This window comes from Bombus pyrosoma, linkage group LG5 (assembly GCF_014825855.1).
Source record: "Bombus pyrosoma isolate SC7728 linkage group LG5, ASM1482585v1, whole genome shotgun sequence".
Taxonomy (NCBI): Eukaryota; Metazoa; Arthropoda; class Insecta; order Hymenoptera; family Apidae; genus Bombus; species Bombus pyrosoma.
Window position 1 is genome coordinate 1068071 of NC_057774.1, and position 15666 is coordinate 1083736.

At 48.0% G+C, this 15666-nt stretch overlaps 1 protein-coding gene across 12 annotated transcripts in view; it reads left to right on the forward strand.

The window, feature by feature from the left end:
• LOC122567997 (dynein regulatory complex subunit 7-like) overlaps positions 1 to 15666 on the forward strand; it is an 84687-nt gene that overhangs the window by 22700 nt on the left and 46321 nt on the right. For 2 of the 12 annotated variants that reach the window (XM_043727233.1, XM_043727245.1), the window contains exons 1-4: positions 3370 to 3594; positions 7844 to 8200; positions 9889 to 10009; positions 12196 to 15652. The exons of 3 other annotated variants lie outside the window; for them this stretch is intronic. The gene's annotated coding sequence lies outside the window, so the exon portion shown is untranslated. Of the gene's footprint in view, positions 1 to 3369; positions 3595 to 7843; positions 8201 to 9888; positions 10010 to 12195; positions 15653 to 15666 lie in introns of those variants that run through there. 7 more of the 12 variants (XM_043727236.1, XM_043727238.1, XM_043727243.1 and 4 more) reach the window with 6 other exon arrangements.

Below are 15666 nucleotides of genomic sequence, written 5' to 3' on the forward strand. Positions count from 1 at the left end.
TTCTATCCCCGTCCCTTTCTTTTCCCCTGGTTCGCCTCGGATCCTCTCTTTTTCCCCGCCCGTTTCGTACCGTTTCTGTTCCCTCTCGCTCTATCTTCCTCTCCCCTTCGGTTTCTCGACCCATCCTCTACCGATTTCCCCCTTCGGTCACCCTCCATCTCCCTGGAAGTGGCGGCGAGGGAGAAGAAGCCCCCTCGACTCTGTGTTCCCCTTTCTCCTGACCCCCCCTTTTCCCTCCGTAGGTCGCATGGTCCCGTGTCTCTCGGTCGTTCAGCACGCGGCTCTGGTTCCTGCCTAGCCTCTAGTACCCGCGTCGCGCGGAGCCTTTGTCCTCTGCCATCACCTCGCGTTATTTCACACTCTCTCGCGCTCACGCTCGTGTCGTTCGATCGCGCGTGTGTGCACGTTTCTCTGTGCACACGCGGTGGACCGCGGCAAGTCTCGCGTGAGAAAGAGACACGCCGCGACGAATATATCCATGTATACACTACTGCTATATACTACGTACATGCGTACGTACGAGTACGTCGAACGTACATTGTAATGGTACATAGATTCGTTGCTCACGCTATATACGTATATCACCTATCGTTAAATCCGTCGTTACTTTATTACATCTGAACGATCCGTCCGACGATCGATCCATGCAACAAATCGAGCCGTGCGTCTCTGCCCTTACAACGCGCAGACTGTGCCTGTGTCGCCTGTGTCGCCTGAATTCGCCTACGTTGGAGCGTATCCGCGATTACGCGTGCATCCAGCCGTGCGTGGCCGCTTATCCGTGTGTACGTGCGTGTACGTGTTTGAGTGCGTGCGTGCGTACAATCGGAGGGGGTAGGCCCCGTCGCTAACCGCGTCCGAGCGAGGAATTAGCGAGTCGTACGGCGAAGGAGACTACCGTAAAGTCGTGGCTCGTTATGCGTCCGACAGAGCCGGCTGTCTAGCCTACTCCACCTATATCGTAGGCGCGCTCAACCTCTAGTACGGGTATATACGGGCATGGAGGCGACGCGCACGAGGCGATGGGCCAGGAATGGGTTCGAGGTTAATGCGCTCACCGGGTCTAATGACCAAGGACCGACTTTAGGGTGGGCCGGCGCGGCTCTGATGCCTCTACTGAATTTGCGGTGGAACGGCTCGCTTTACGTAATTGCTAATTAGTAATTGGTGGCGCGCCACGACACACCATATATTGAATGAAATTTTTAACGCGTCTACTCATATTTTCTACCTGGAATATCGTATCCGCGGATAATCTCCATTGATCGATACGTTACTTTTTTTTCCCCTTTTTCTCTTGAATCTTATCGGATAGATCGCGTTTGAAATCATCGAAGCGGCTGTGAAGTTCTTTCTTAGGAACACGGTTTCGATGATTCGAACTGGCGAACTCGAAGATAGACTCGAAAAGCGAGTGAAACGCACAGATCCACGATGAGTTACAAACCAACTACAATATTTCGGAGTTACATTCTTATTTTTCCTAAGCTCTTGCACCCGGTGTCGTACTTTAAAAAGTTGTTAACTAAAAAAAGCTATGTACATCGTTAATAATTTCCCATTATTAATAGCTGATAATCGATTAATCGACTGTTTATCCAAATTCAAACCTAAATTCTGATTCCTACAAAGAGAACTGGACAGGATTCCATCCGCGATGATTGTTCTTGGTTCGACATCGAGAGCCAGGAAAAACTCCGGTCTTGTATTACGTCGATTAAAATTGCCCGTAACAGGCTTTATTAGAGGCCGACAAATAGATACAGTCTGAGCGTATTAATTGACGTTAATTAAGACCGGGAGGACATTAATAGCGCACGGTTATCTTTATCGGCGCATTTCCGACGCGACGCGATGCGACGCGACGTCGCGAACCATTCTCTGGAATCCTTCCTTCGACTCCATACCGGTTCGAACCTCAACCCCGTTACTAGTTTCCAATTTACGGCATGATTTACAGTAAGGATCTCACGGACGTTACCCCTATTCTTTTCTCACCCTTTCAATGCCCTTTCACCATAGGATTCATCCGAAAACCGTTGTCCGTTGTGTACAACTAAAATTCGACCCGCCTGTAAGCTACTTAAGCAAGCGCTGAGTAACCGAACAAGCACGCGGCTAATTCCGTACCGCTGAACATTAACGTAAAATATTAACGTGGAATTAAGGTTGTTAAACATGAAAATCTTTCATCATTGAAATGGTCGGATTTTCGATCATCGTACGTATCTTTCCGAAATACGATCATCGAAGATCGAATAAACACATTTCAACGTGACTGTATGATTCTTTTTTTTTATATGCATCGTTATATAGTAAAGCGACGAAGAGAATGTTGCGTAGCTATGGTTACTTTATTTCCAGCTATTTTTACATTATCGATACACATCATTGTTAGGAAGTGTTCTATAGGCTAATTGCAGCGACATATTTATCTTTAACTTTGATGGAACAAAAGTCTCGAAATTCATGGCATCGTCGCGGACACCCCAATATTTGTCATACCGTACATTTACATACATTTGTATGTACTACTTCAACGAGCGTACACGCTATACAACGCTAAATTCCCCACTTACATAAACACAAGGTTAGGTTGCAAAGCAGCCCTCGGCAGTACCCCGCCTTTGTCTATTATCGTTATTCTTTAACTATCTCCAAACACCTTGTCATTTGAAATTTAATAAAAGTTCTATAATAATAGCAACGATACGTACAATAATAGTAACAACGAAATTAGCTGCGCAGTATCCCTATAGTCTATACTCTATGCTCTTTACAACGGACGAATCGATAATTAAGAAGCGGGCTACGATCGGTCGAGCCTGATCGGCCTCGAACACCGGCCGTGCGAGAAACTCGCGTCCTTTGTCGTTCTATGTATAAGGACACGCTCGCCGGCCTGATACGTGAACGAACGTCTAAGGCCGTGGCGTGACGCTGCGATCTTTCGCGCTTACGAAACACGCGCGCTAAAAGCGCGCCGCGATCGGTTTGCACGACGTTACGCGGCTGACGTAATTGCGCGCGCGCCCGCGCCAACACCAACTCGCAGCGGCATTACACACGAGTACGAGGCTTGGCTCGGCTTCTCCTCGAAAATCCTCGTATCAGCGCCGGAAGCAGCTCGAAACGACGAAATCGCCGGATGGATCGCGATGTGGTGTGCGCGAGAGCGGATCGCGCACAGCGATATACTACCGTGGACACACGAACACATACCGACACACGCGAATATATACGGACCGTATATACGACGAACGCGACGGCGTTCCTTCGAGGCGAACGCGTTTCTGTGCCGCGATCTCGCTGCCAGGGCCAAGCACCCCGCTCTCGCCTGCCAGCCCACTCGCTCGCCACCGCTTTTAGGATCGAACTCCCGACTCCCGACGCTCTTGCTCGACACCGCGCCAAACGTTCCTAGAGAAACGTTCCTCTACTGATTTAGATCGCGAGGAGACCGCAGTTGCGGATTATCGAAGGCACGCTCATTCTCTGCTTTCAGCTTTATTACGTCTTCTTCTTTGTTACGTTAACTGGCCATCTCGATAGAATTGGAAACTCATAATTGTGTAATGTTCAATTAAATTCGAGGTAGGTTAGGGTTACTATTTTATTTTATAGAGATAGATCGTATTTTTAGCAGGTATTTTTAGATCGAAGGTTTTCTCTCTTCTTAGTCTTGTTTCTTTTTTCGTCTTTGTTTCGTTAACCATCGCTTTCGTTAATGTTGTTTCTAACCCCTTGCTTCGTAATATCTGTTATATTACCAATTTGTATATAATATCAAGCTACGCGTTAAGATTTCGATTCTGCGATAACGATGTCTATCCGAGAGGCTTCGCGACAGGATGGAATCTATATTTTGAGAAAGGATTTATATATGTTGGCTTATTCAAAAGGTTAAAAAAGTTAAAACGTTTGCTCTTCCGGAAAGGGGCAACGTTACGAGTTCTTCGATTTCAGGAACAACGAACAGTTAACGCTTATTCAAGTTGCTGCGGAGAATTCATAAAGCGACAACAGGTTAATGTATTTCCGTAGGAGTGAGATTTCTTTATAGTTGCAATATATCGATGGGGATGATACGGAGATTGACTTATGTAGCTTGTATTCTTGATTAAAGTCGAACGGTTAGACGGGTTTCCACGGTAGCCTGGTGTAATGCGTTATATGGCGCTTCTGTATGACGTAATCGACGGGCAATGATTCGTACCTGCTATACGGGTCACTAACCCCAAACGCGCCATCAGGATACGACCCCTTCAGAATCATTCACAGGTCCCTGAAAAATTAATTTCTTTCAATTCTTCTATATAGATAACGGTAGATTTCGCACTTGTTGCATAGTCTAGCCTATAACAACCAACAACCTGTATAATAGTTCGTACTTTCTTCTTATAGCCGATAAAAAGAATCGTAAAGTTCATTCTGTCGAGATACACCTGAAACGTTCGATCGATATTCGTCTCGTCAAAATCTTTCGGACTATATAATTAATAGTATATCGATAACGAAATAAACGTGATAAATCTGTTGTACTTCGAAGAAACTTTTAGCCTCGGTAGACGTGCGCGGAACTCGCTAACCGTACGATGAAATTTAGCGGCATTTTACTTTAATAAAAATAGCCTTTTTATCGAGTGTATAAAGAGTTTCGTGAGTAACTGTATATACCGTAGAAGCCAGTAGCAGTTCGTTTAACCTAACCTCGAACTATTCGTGAAATTACGACCTTTAACGTCCTTGCTATATTTCTCCCCCTACACCAGGACTATATCACGTAGAACGAGCTCGAATACCAGTTCGAACCAAACCTAACCCCAAACTATTCGCGAAAGAAATGGAGATCGTGGAGGTCGCGAGGTTGGTGGATCCATTGGAGCGACTCGAGGGCTATGGTAGTCACGGTGTTCGGAAGTGGCAATCGTATTAATTCGATCCGTCCCCGTTGCGCTATCGCGGCGGTTGGCGATTGCGAGGCATGGCCGCAGGACGAGGATAAAAGATGCCCAATCACGAACACTTGCGACGGTTCGCCCTTCGCGACGTGACGTCAGAGCGGCGCAGTCGCCGACCGTGATTCGTCACGGTCTAGTTTCTCACCTCGCCGCGCTATATGTATACGAGACCAGCAGGCCGGGTTGCTTCTGCCATTCTTTCTTTCTCTCTCTTTCTCCCTCGTTTCTCTTTTACCCATCGCCACCGTCATGTCGTCGTCGTCGTTGTCGTCGTCGTCGTCGTCGTCGTCGTCGTCGTCGTCGTCGTCGTCGTCGTCGTCGTCGTCGTCGTCGTCGTCGTCGTCGTCGTCGTCGTCGTCGTCGTCGTCGTCGTCGTCGTCGTCGACGTCGTTGTCGCCGCCGCCACCGCCACCACCACCGCCGCCAAGCCGCGGCGTTTCGTGAGTTTTGGCGCGGATGCAGCGGCCACGGACGACGGAGAATGCCTTTCTCCTTTCGGCTCCACTCACGAAGCTCGTTCGATCGAGACGCGTCCTGATTAACGAAATTAAACCTAACAGACCGGACTGATATTCGAACGGAATCGAAGATTAGCTCGGTGCCTTGATCGCACGCTCCCGGATCTGTTTTCCTATTTTTCTAGTTTTCGTTGCTAATCTTTAGTTTTACCTAATAGTTTTATGTCATTAGTTATCGCAATAGGTGAATAGATTGTTCTCGATCAAATTCGATCCATGCAGTACGCTCTGTGCAATTACCGATACGATAATCTAAATCATTCTCGTATTTCTGTACTTGGATCGTTCAACGATCGTTACTCCATTCAAAATCCTATCCAAACTTGAATCTACTCTCGCCTCTCTCGACCTTCTTTACACCAAGTATAAACCCCTCGACTAATATTCCCTTGTTAAATTGACAGAAGCGAACTGGCCAACGCTGGTGGAGCGGGTCTCGGTCGGTGAATTTGGTAGACGCGCGGTGTCGTGGCCGCGCTCGGTGGGCGTTCTCGTTTCTCGAGCGCAGAAAGGAAGCGGCTCGAGGACGGCGTACCGTCGCCACCGTCCAGAAGAAATTTTAATTCGACCGACCGTGCTCGATAACGCGTATCGAAACTCCTCGTCTCGCGTCGAGCCTTTCCAACGCAACGATCTCAGCCGCCGATGCTTTCTCTCTCCGTCCCATTCTCACCAGTGTACCTCTATCTCTATCTAGCCCTCTCTTTCCACTCGCGTCGCTGCTCTTCTTTCTCCCTCCCCCCTGCTGATCCGGCCTCCGTCCCCCTCGTCGACGTCCTCTTTCCATCGGCAGTTTTTATCGGGCAACGAAGGCACGGTGCTCGCCTCCATTATACCCACATCCATTCTACCGTGGCCCTGCTGGAAAAATCCGGCATCGAGCCTTCTCGTCCACGGACGAACCGTTCCCCCCTCGCCCTCTTCCTGTCCCTTCGCCGGTACTTCCACGACATCCCGGTTCGCCCCTGTTCCGCGGGGATCTTTCTTTCCTTCGTCCCTCTCGCCCCCTTCATCCTCATCCTCCTCCTCGTCCACCTCGTCCGCCACCCTTCTTCTCGTTCCCTCTCTATACCCCGGTCTGCCTTCTTCTCGACCTTTTTCGAACCCTTTTGCCACGAAGCAGTACCAGCTCTCCTTCTTTTGCGCCGTCGAGAAAGGGTCCAGGCTTCGGGACGGACTCTCTCGACCAGAGGCAGCTCTGGTCTCGATTTTTAGCTTTCGTGCCGAGGCAACGGGTCCATAGGATGGAACGGAAGTCGAGCTGGACTCTCGACGGACACGGCAGGGCTGAAATCAGTACACCGGCCTGGGAAATGGGATTTATTGCGACGACCGAATGCGCGCTCCACGCCGGTGGACGCCCTTTTCTTTCTTTTTTTTTCTCTTTCTCTCTTTCCACCGACGAAATAGCGAGTCTCTCTTTTCCTTTTCTTTCTCTGTCTTGGACTTTCGACGGCTGGTCGTCCTCTCGGTCTGTCTTTGTCCGTGACGTGACAGATAGAAATCGACGCGGTACACGACACGATGGAAAAGGTCTCGCCGCGAGCCGAGCACGCAATCGATCTATTCGTATCGGGTGAGTCAAAGGAATCTTCGAAGGACAACATGGCGACGGGTCTCGCGAAATTCGATTTTCTTGCGGACCAGAAACTACGAACGTGTACGTGTATGTTATATCACGATTCGCTTTTAATACCTCGAATTAAGGCAACGAGCAATGTGCTTTCTTTATATCAGATCGTAGTTTAACGAATCGAAGTCGTCAGTGTATACATGTACGTATGTATATATATATATAGCTTATATGTCGCGTTGGAATCATTGCCTAGCGACACCTTCGGGCGAGTAAGTGGAATGGGAGGGGGAACGCCGAATTCCGGCAGTCGCGAAACAGCACTGAAACGAATCGGACGTATTAATGTATTCTATCTGGTTCGTTCTAAATTTGCATCATTCACCGTACTTCCGCTCACCTTTCTCTACCTTTAATAATAGCTCACGTGCTAACCTGTTAACCGAGTCGAAATTCACCTAGTCAGAAACTGATTTAATACCAAAACTAAAAATTGTCACTGGAAAGAATTTTAATTTTAATTAAAGTCAATTATAATCGTTATGAGTAGGAAACATGTATATTACAGAGTAAATACGTTATTCGATATCGGAATTACACCGATCAAGTTAAAATAATTGTATCTAATATTTTTCCTATCGAAACTTTCGCTTTTCCATACAAATTAGTTTTTATCCTAGCGACAAAAATTACTCGATTTCTCCTCGGTTCTGTATACGAACGATCGATTGTCCTCGCTGAGAGATAATTTACACGCAGCATCGAATCAAGGTTGTTATCCCTTTGTTTAGGAATACACGTGGCAATAAACGGATGCAAGCGACCGGTTTCATCGTTGCTTAAATTTCTACGATAGCCGAATCCGTCGATCGGAAGCATATTCAGGAATCCGTTGGATGTCACGCGGCGGTGAACGATAAACTTGTTTCACCGAGCGTCTCGCATTAGGTAATACATGACTGGAATGGCGGGAGCCAGAGAGAGAGAGAGAGAGAAATAGGATGGTACAACAAAGAAGTGAAATCTCGTAAGGAGTGGGGTGGAAGAGGGAAGAGGAGAGAAGGAGATAGAGCGATGGAGTGAGAGAGAGAGAGAGAGGGCATCGGTAAGGACGAAGCTGCGCCGATACACATAGGTCACATAGGCAGGTACGCGTTCATTGTCCCGTGGGTAATGGTGCTTCTTCGCGCATCTAACGTATTTGTAACGAGATAAACAATAGCCCTGACTCGATTCTGTAACAGCTGTTGAGCGTTACTCGATCGAAGAAGTTAATAGTCCGCACAGAGTTATAGAGCGTTTCCATGGATTTGCTCGCGGAATTTGTTGCGATTGTCAATGATTCGTCAGTGTCGATAAAATCTGAATAAAATTATGATTCTAGGGGATCGTATTTTGATTCGCGTTTTTCTGGGTCTTCGATTATTGTACATTATTTACATCTACTTAGATCGTTCTTACATAGATCTCCGATACGATTTCTTACTTGTATTTCAAATTTGTGAAATTAATTTGGATTTCTTACACTCGATGTACCCGATAAGAAAGTAAGATCAACCGATGGATTAATAATTAAAAATTTACCGTTAAATTTAACGAAATTAATTCATTGAAATTTCACTTGACCGTAAAAAGTAACTCGAACAATATCGCGTGATCGACGGACTGGAATTGGTAGTGAAAAATTTTGTACGATGCATCGATCGTGGAGCGTGCGATCGACAGTGTTTCACAGCGATCCGTTGCACGACAGGGGGACAATGAAGCGGGAGCATTTTTGCCGGGCCGTATATATACTTGGGCGCGTTTCGTGGTATTTAGGTTGTTCCGCTTTTCGCTTGTCGACCGTGGAACGGTGCGCCGCGCCGCGCCGCGCCGCTGCTATTATCCGGGATAGCAGCCGGCAACGGAATCGATCGATCGATTCCTTCGTGCCTCGTGGTCCGAGACTTCCCACGAGAGGAGAAAGGCACCCTAACGCGCCAATATATCCCCTTGAAATTATTTCGTAATGGTCGAGGTATTAAAAGAACGGCGGGCCGCGGCGCAACGCTTAATTACCATCCGCGTGGCTATGGGAAAATTATCGCCGCTAATGATGAAAGTGTTCCAGCAATTTCGCATATCGTTTTCTTTCTTACTTTTCTCTCTTCCCCCTCCCCCTCTTATATCATTTCAGTTCTTCGCTTTTATCCCGACGAGTAGAATTTGCGAATCGATGACGAACGCATTATTATCGGGGAAAATAGGAAAATCAATCGATAGGTTCGTTTCACGCTGGACTTTCTATTTCAGCTGCTATCTTTATTATACATTGAGCAAGCGATTGTGTATACCAGCGATGATACATGATACATGTGGCATGAATTTAAAGTTACACGAAAACAACATGCTGGTCGATGTATCGATAGTTTGCCCGCGGATTACGGAATATTGTTTGTTAAAGGATTATGAATATGTAGATATACGCTTCCATTTGTACGTCGTTGAATACTTTCTAGCTTCGAGCAAAATATGTACTTATCAATTATGTAGTTTAATTTGTAACGCGAACGATTAATAGCCACGAAGATCAATAATAGTATTTTACTTTAATTTGATAGATTATTCGATATTAAGAACGTGGTACGCCAATACTGCACGATATTGCGCAATTTTATATTACATTGATACTATGTCGAAAAATACTAATATCGAAATTTATTTTCCGCAATGTGAACAAAATTTTTCAACGAATTTGATTATTCGCGATCTATGGAGAATCGTGAAAACATAACCAGTAAACAATAAACTAAGGAACATTTTGTCCTAAAATCTCTGGTGACTAAAATTTAAGAGCGGACGAAGAGGGCAGTCGTGGAACAGCGGAAGTTGAGAACACGGTCGACGACAATGGATCACAGCGGTGGCGGCGGCCAAGGCGCACCAGCGCGCGGCGTTCGCAAAACGATCAATCGGTGAGGCTCTCGCGTTCTTCGCCGAAGAAAATAGTAGCGCTCGCGGGGGAAAGAGCGAGAGAAGGAAAGAGAGAGGCGGTCTAACGCCGCGATATATCCGCTCGATTTACTTTCTCGACTCCCTTCTGTCTTCCTGTCCTTCCCTCGCCGTTACCTCCGCCACCGTCGCCACCGCACCGTTGCTGCTTTCTCGCTGCACAAAAGCCGACACGAGGGGGGAACAAAAAAAGACTCGCTCGTCCGTGCGAGCCGCGCGCGCGAATATGCACCGCGAGCGCAATTATACGACGAACACAGCCGTGAAACGCGTGTAGCAGGCGACCACGACGACGAACCGGTGTGCCGGGGCCGGGGCCGGAGCCGGGGCCGGGCGAACGAGCACAACCGTGGTAGGGAACCAACGGAAAGGGAGGAAAGAGAGAAGAGAAAAGGACAGAGGATGTAAAAAAGGAGGGAGGAAAAAAAGAAGGTAGAATACCGTAGTTCACCTTCTTCGCGTTTTATTGCTCTCGTCTTTTGCTTCCTTTCTTCCTTCCCTTTGAGTATCTACGCGTGGATTTCACGATGCGACAGCTACCCTTTTCCTCTTCCTGTTTCCTCTTCGCCCAGTAAAATTGGACGTGGATTTATTTGGTATTGGGAATTTAGGTTCCCGATTCTGCCGTTATTTCGTACTAGGGATCGGATTTAACCGTACATACATGCATGTACGTATAATTAGAATTTTGTGATAAATAATGATCACAGTGGGGGTTAATCGTAACAAGACTGATCGCGGACGTGTATGCGAGAGGGCATGTAATAACTGTTTCTACATCGTAAATCTTTCGATCGCCAAAACTTAGTAAACGATCCAATACCAACTGACTAAAACAGTTTCCCTCGTTATCTCCAACTTTCCACCATTTTTCATCCACATCTTGAATTTTACAGCGACAAAATGCTTCTCGTTTCTGGGCGATAAATTCGTCGATCCGCTTCCATTCTCTTCCTTATTTCCAATTTTTTCCAAAAAAAACTCCTCCTCATTAATCATCCCCTTTTAGGTAGTTGCTCATTTTCGGATCATTCCAATTCCCTAATTAACCCTATTTATACAAACTTTACAACGCATCAACCTCAAAGGAACTCTCGTTTCGCCGTACACACACGTGTATACGTACGTGCAAGCCGATCGTTCGCGATCGTCGCTCGACTTTCCCTTATAAACCATTTACGAGCGGACGAGGCGGCACGTAATTACGTAACGAACGCACCCCAAGACACCGGTAAATTACCGGGAACGCAGCGAGGCGACGGGAGAAAGGAGAAATAAGAAAGCCGAGGGAAGGACACGCGCCACCCTCCCGCCTGCGACCCCACGACTCGCTGTCGCCCCCATGGCCCCTCCTTCCTTCCCCTGGACGTTCCGTGGCCACGGCGCTCTCCAACCCTCTCCTTGCTTCATACCGCGCACCGCGTAGCAGCGTTGGTAGTCCTCGCGAAATTTGTCCGTTTGCAGCGCGACTGAATTTAGGGTGGTACACGGCGGACTAATAACAAAGGGGCTGCGCGAGGGAGAAAGGGGAGAGAATGTTTCGCGTTTGAACGACTCGGTCAGAGGGCCGTGCCACTCTACCAGGCAAGGACAGACGAGGCCGGAAACACCGACGCTCTCTTTCCTTTCCCCCTTTAGTTTCTCTGTTTTACCGTTCTCTTCCTTCCTTCCTTCCTTTTTCTTTCTTTATTCCTGCCTTTCTTTGCCACGTTCTTTTTCTTCTCCCTTCGTGCTCGGTTCTCGTGAAAAGAAGCGAAACAACAACACCGGCGAGGATAAAGATAGATGGAGCGGCGAAACTGTCAGAGTGAGAGAGATAGCTGGAGTTGACGGTGTATAGAGAGGATGAGGACGACACAGGGGGTGACGGTTTAGGGTTGAGGGCAGGGGGAGAAGGAGAAGGTGGACGAGGGAAGGCGGTGACCCGCGGTGCCTGTCTGCCGCGCTGGCCGCGTTTCAGACCCGCAGAGCTCTCCTCTAGCGTGCCGCGTTATAGCCACGCCGCGCCGTTCCTCCTCTATCCTTCTCTGTCTGTCTGTCTGTCTCTCTCTCTCTCTCTCTCCCTCTCTCTCTCTCGCTATTTCCCACTGGATTCTCTCGGTGTCCGTAGCGAGTCTCACTGACGAAGCGCGTGTGTTTCACCCAATAGGGTTGCGCGAACGGAGATGGAATGAAGATATCAAGGTGGAAGAGAAGGATAGACTGGAAGGAAACAAAAAATTTTATATATATAGGAAGAAAATCGGAGGTCGTAGCCTTTAGTTTCTATTCGATCACGAGTCGTCCACGATTCGGTTCGTAGCGTACATATAGAAGCGGCTCAATGACCAAACAGGGTGAACAGCGCGAGACGGTCGCGACACTTCTTTGCTCTGCTCTGTACCGTTGGCACGTCGCGTCGCGAGGCAGAGCGGAGGAGGACGTGTAGCGGCTACCATCGCAGAAGAAAACGGTACGAAGAGAAAAGAAGGCACGAACATGGAGAAAGAGAAAGAGAAAATGAGAAAGGAGGACGAGGTGAAGTGAAAGAAGTAGGAGAAGAAGAAGAAGGAGAAGAGGAAGAAGAAGAGGAAGGAGCAGGAGGAAGAGAAGGAGGATAAGAATAAGAAGAGGAAGAGAGGCAGAAAGGTTATGGCACGAGGGAGAATCGGTACGACTGTACGACGAAGCAGGGTGGCGGAGGAGGAGGAGGATGAGGCGGTGGAAGAGGAGCATAGGAGAGCGAGCAGAGGAGAGGACGGAGGTGGAAGAGGGTGAGCCGCAGCAACGGGCGACTGCGGCTCTGCGAGAGAGTAGAGTAGAGAGCAAGAGCGAGAGGAGTGGCGCGACGCGGACTGGCGAAGCGAAGGGGAGAGAAAGCGGGCGGGCAGGGGGTCGCGCGGCGGGGGAGACGTAGCAGGGAGGACGGAGGTAATTTGAGCGTCACACGCCGAGCGAGCGAGCGGCAACGAACGAACGCCAGGCAACGTCTATGTGCTACATAAAGAGGCTCCCCCTATCCTCCCCCTTATGTATCCAACCCATCGCGAACCTACGATGCGACGCGACCCATGTACAACGCGTCCCAAAAGTCCCGTGTTGCCTGCCTCTGCTTGCCTGCCTGCCTGCCTGCCTGCTGGCTCTGCCTGCTTCTGCCTGGCTGGCTGGCTGACTAGTGGCTGCCTTTGCCTGTCTCTCTGCCTGGCTGCCTACTGCCGCTGCCGCTAGTAGCCTGGCCCCGCTTCGTAACCCGATGTGTCCCAGAGAGAGAACCGCGCTCTGTTCTGTGCCGGGATATATAGCGTATATGAGAGACCGCGGGCGCTGGGCAAGCACTAGCTGGGAAATGGTTTTAACCTGGGTTATCGAGGGACGACGACGACGACGACGACGACGACGACTACTACGACGACGACTACGACGACGACTACGACTACGACGACGACGGCGACGGCGACGGCGACGGCGACGGCGACGGCGACGACGACGATGACTACCATGACATCGTCAATTACGACGACGTTGGTACGAAAGTGGGGTGTGCAGAAAGAAAGGAAGGAAGCATGGAGGAAGGAGAGTAAAGGGGGAAAGCTGCGAAATTTTTCAGCAGCGAGCTACGCACTAGAGCCAACACCGGAGGCAAGCGTGTTCCTTCGTGCGATGCCATAGGTGAAAATCTCCCGCCCAAAGGGAACGACCGCGTGGGTGTGGTTTTTGGCGGCAAAGCTTCCTCTCCTTCGAGGGTGAAACGAGGATTCTCGCGGCGCACTATATATACTTACGTATACCGCCATCGCTACGCTACATACGATATATACTTTATACATACATATATACCTCGGTCGACGATTCGTATTCGCCGCCAAAGCCTTCGCTACTGTATTTTCGATGAGGACGCCAGCGGACGCTTGTTTTCCGACCACCCTTCCTCTCCCTTTCTCATCCTTTTCCATCCTCGAGTTTCACCCCGTTTCTTCTCCTGCACACAGCCTGGTTTACCTCCTTTGTTCGTCCTACAGGATTTTTCCCCCGAGTCGGAAGCGTTCACGCGTCAGCTGGTCGGTCGATATCGATCCATCTTACCCCAGGATCGATCTTTCGAACCCTTCTCAATGCGCGTACAACCCGTCGTCACCCTAGTCGAGATCGGTTTCTATTCGAGGCAAACCGGCTCCAAGTATTTCTAGAACGATCCCCGGCGAGTCGATCGCCATTCAAAATTTCTGCGGGGCCAACTATTTTAGGTCACGGTATTTCGGCGATTCCGCCTCGATGGAACGCTCTCTTAGACTCCGAAAGAATGGACCCAGAGAGTCGTTCGAACGCTCCATCCTGGTATCTTAGTTTCGAACTTTTATACCTTGAATATCGATATGTGCATTAGTACAGAGTAAAGTACGCGCGGTGAATTAGCGTTGAATGCGTTCGTTTTGCAATTGGTCAGTTAGCGTTCTTTCTGGCTGTTCTTCGATAAACCAGATTAGTCATTTCTCGATACGACGGTTATTTTTTAGAATATGAGGTAACTAGAGGATATTCGATCAGCAGTGATCGAATACGTGTGCAATGGTAGGCAGTATTCGTATGTTCGCTATCTTCTTCCAGATATCGGTATCAGTTAACTGTTAAGGTTACCTTAACACCAAGTTTCTCAGGAAACCTTGTAAAGTCAACCATTCAATTGGATACTTTCCACTGTACGTGTATTTGCTTTAGATATTAGACCGTTTGCGAGTGCCATGAATCTCACCCTAGCGTATAAGAGTTACGTGCTCGCATAACCTATATAAACATATATAATATATGTGTACATGTATATGTATAATAATTTTATTCTTACGTGCAACAAACACGCAGCAATAATATGATATAATATAACAGTAATACACTATTATTACTATATTAACAGAAATATAAGTAATATTGTATAATAAAAACGATAATACCAGCATAAACCTACGATTTTGCCCTACGAAGAGACTAAAAAATCATATTGCAGATATTCCCGGAGACGCGAAACGTTCAAATTGCTTTTTGAATAGCAGAACGAAGCGTCGACTCCAGCTCGGAAACGTGATTTACGATCGAACTCGGAGAATGATAATTTGTTTACCGAGCAAACCCGCGAAAGGGGTTTCTCCCACTCTTCCATATTCTCCACACTTTCTCCGTCGTTCGTTGGTCGCAGTACACCGAGACACGAGTCGGACAAGTTTCCATGGCTCGATCGCGCTACACGGATCTCAACATTTCGCTTCTGTTATTGTTATAAAACTTGACCGGGCGACGTCGTTTCCGTTGCGTGCGTGCGCATACAATCGCGTTACGATCACGGCCGAAACGGCTGTCATGAGTCACGCGCGATTAATCTCGAACCGTTGTCATCGATCTTGCGCTTGCGTCGATCTTTAGTCTTTTCGTAGGCGCTAGATTAGTTTAGGCCGTCCGAACAAAGTCTTCGTATTTACACTCGCAGATAATTTTAGTTTGCATATCGTAGCCTTTCGTATATTACGTGCTATATACGAATTGCTGTAAATGTGTTTCCAAGTGTTTGTATTCATTTACGAGGTAGCTGGGTCGTATATACTTATGTAAATACATACGTATTATGTAAACATAGAACGGTATGTCAATTCTT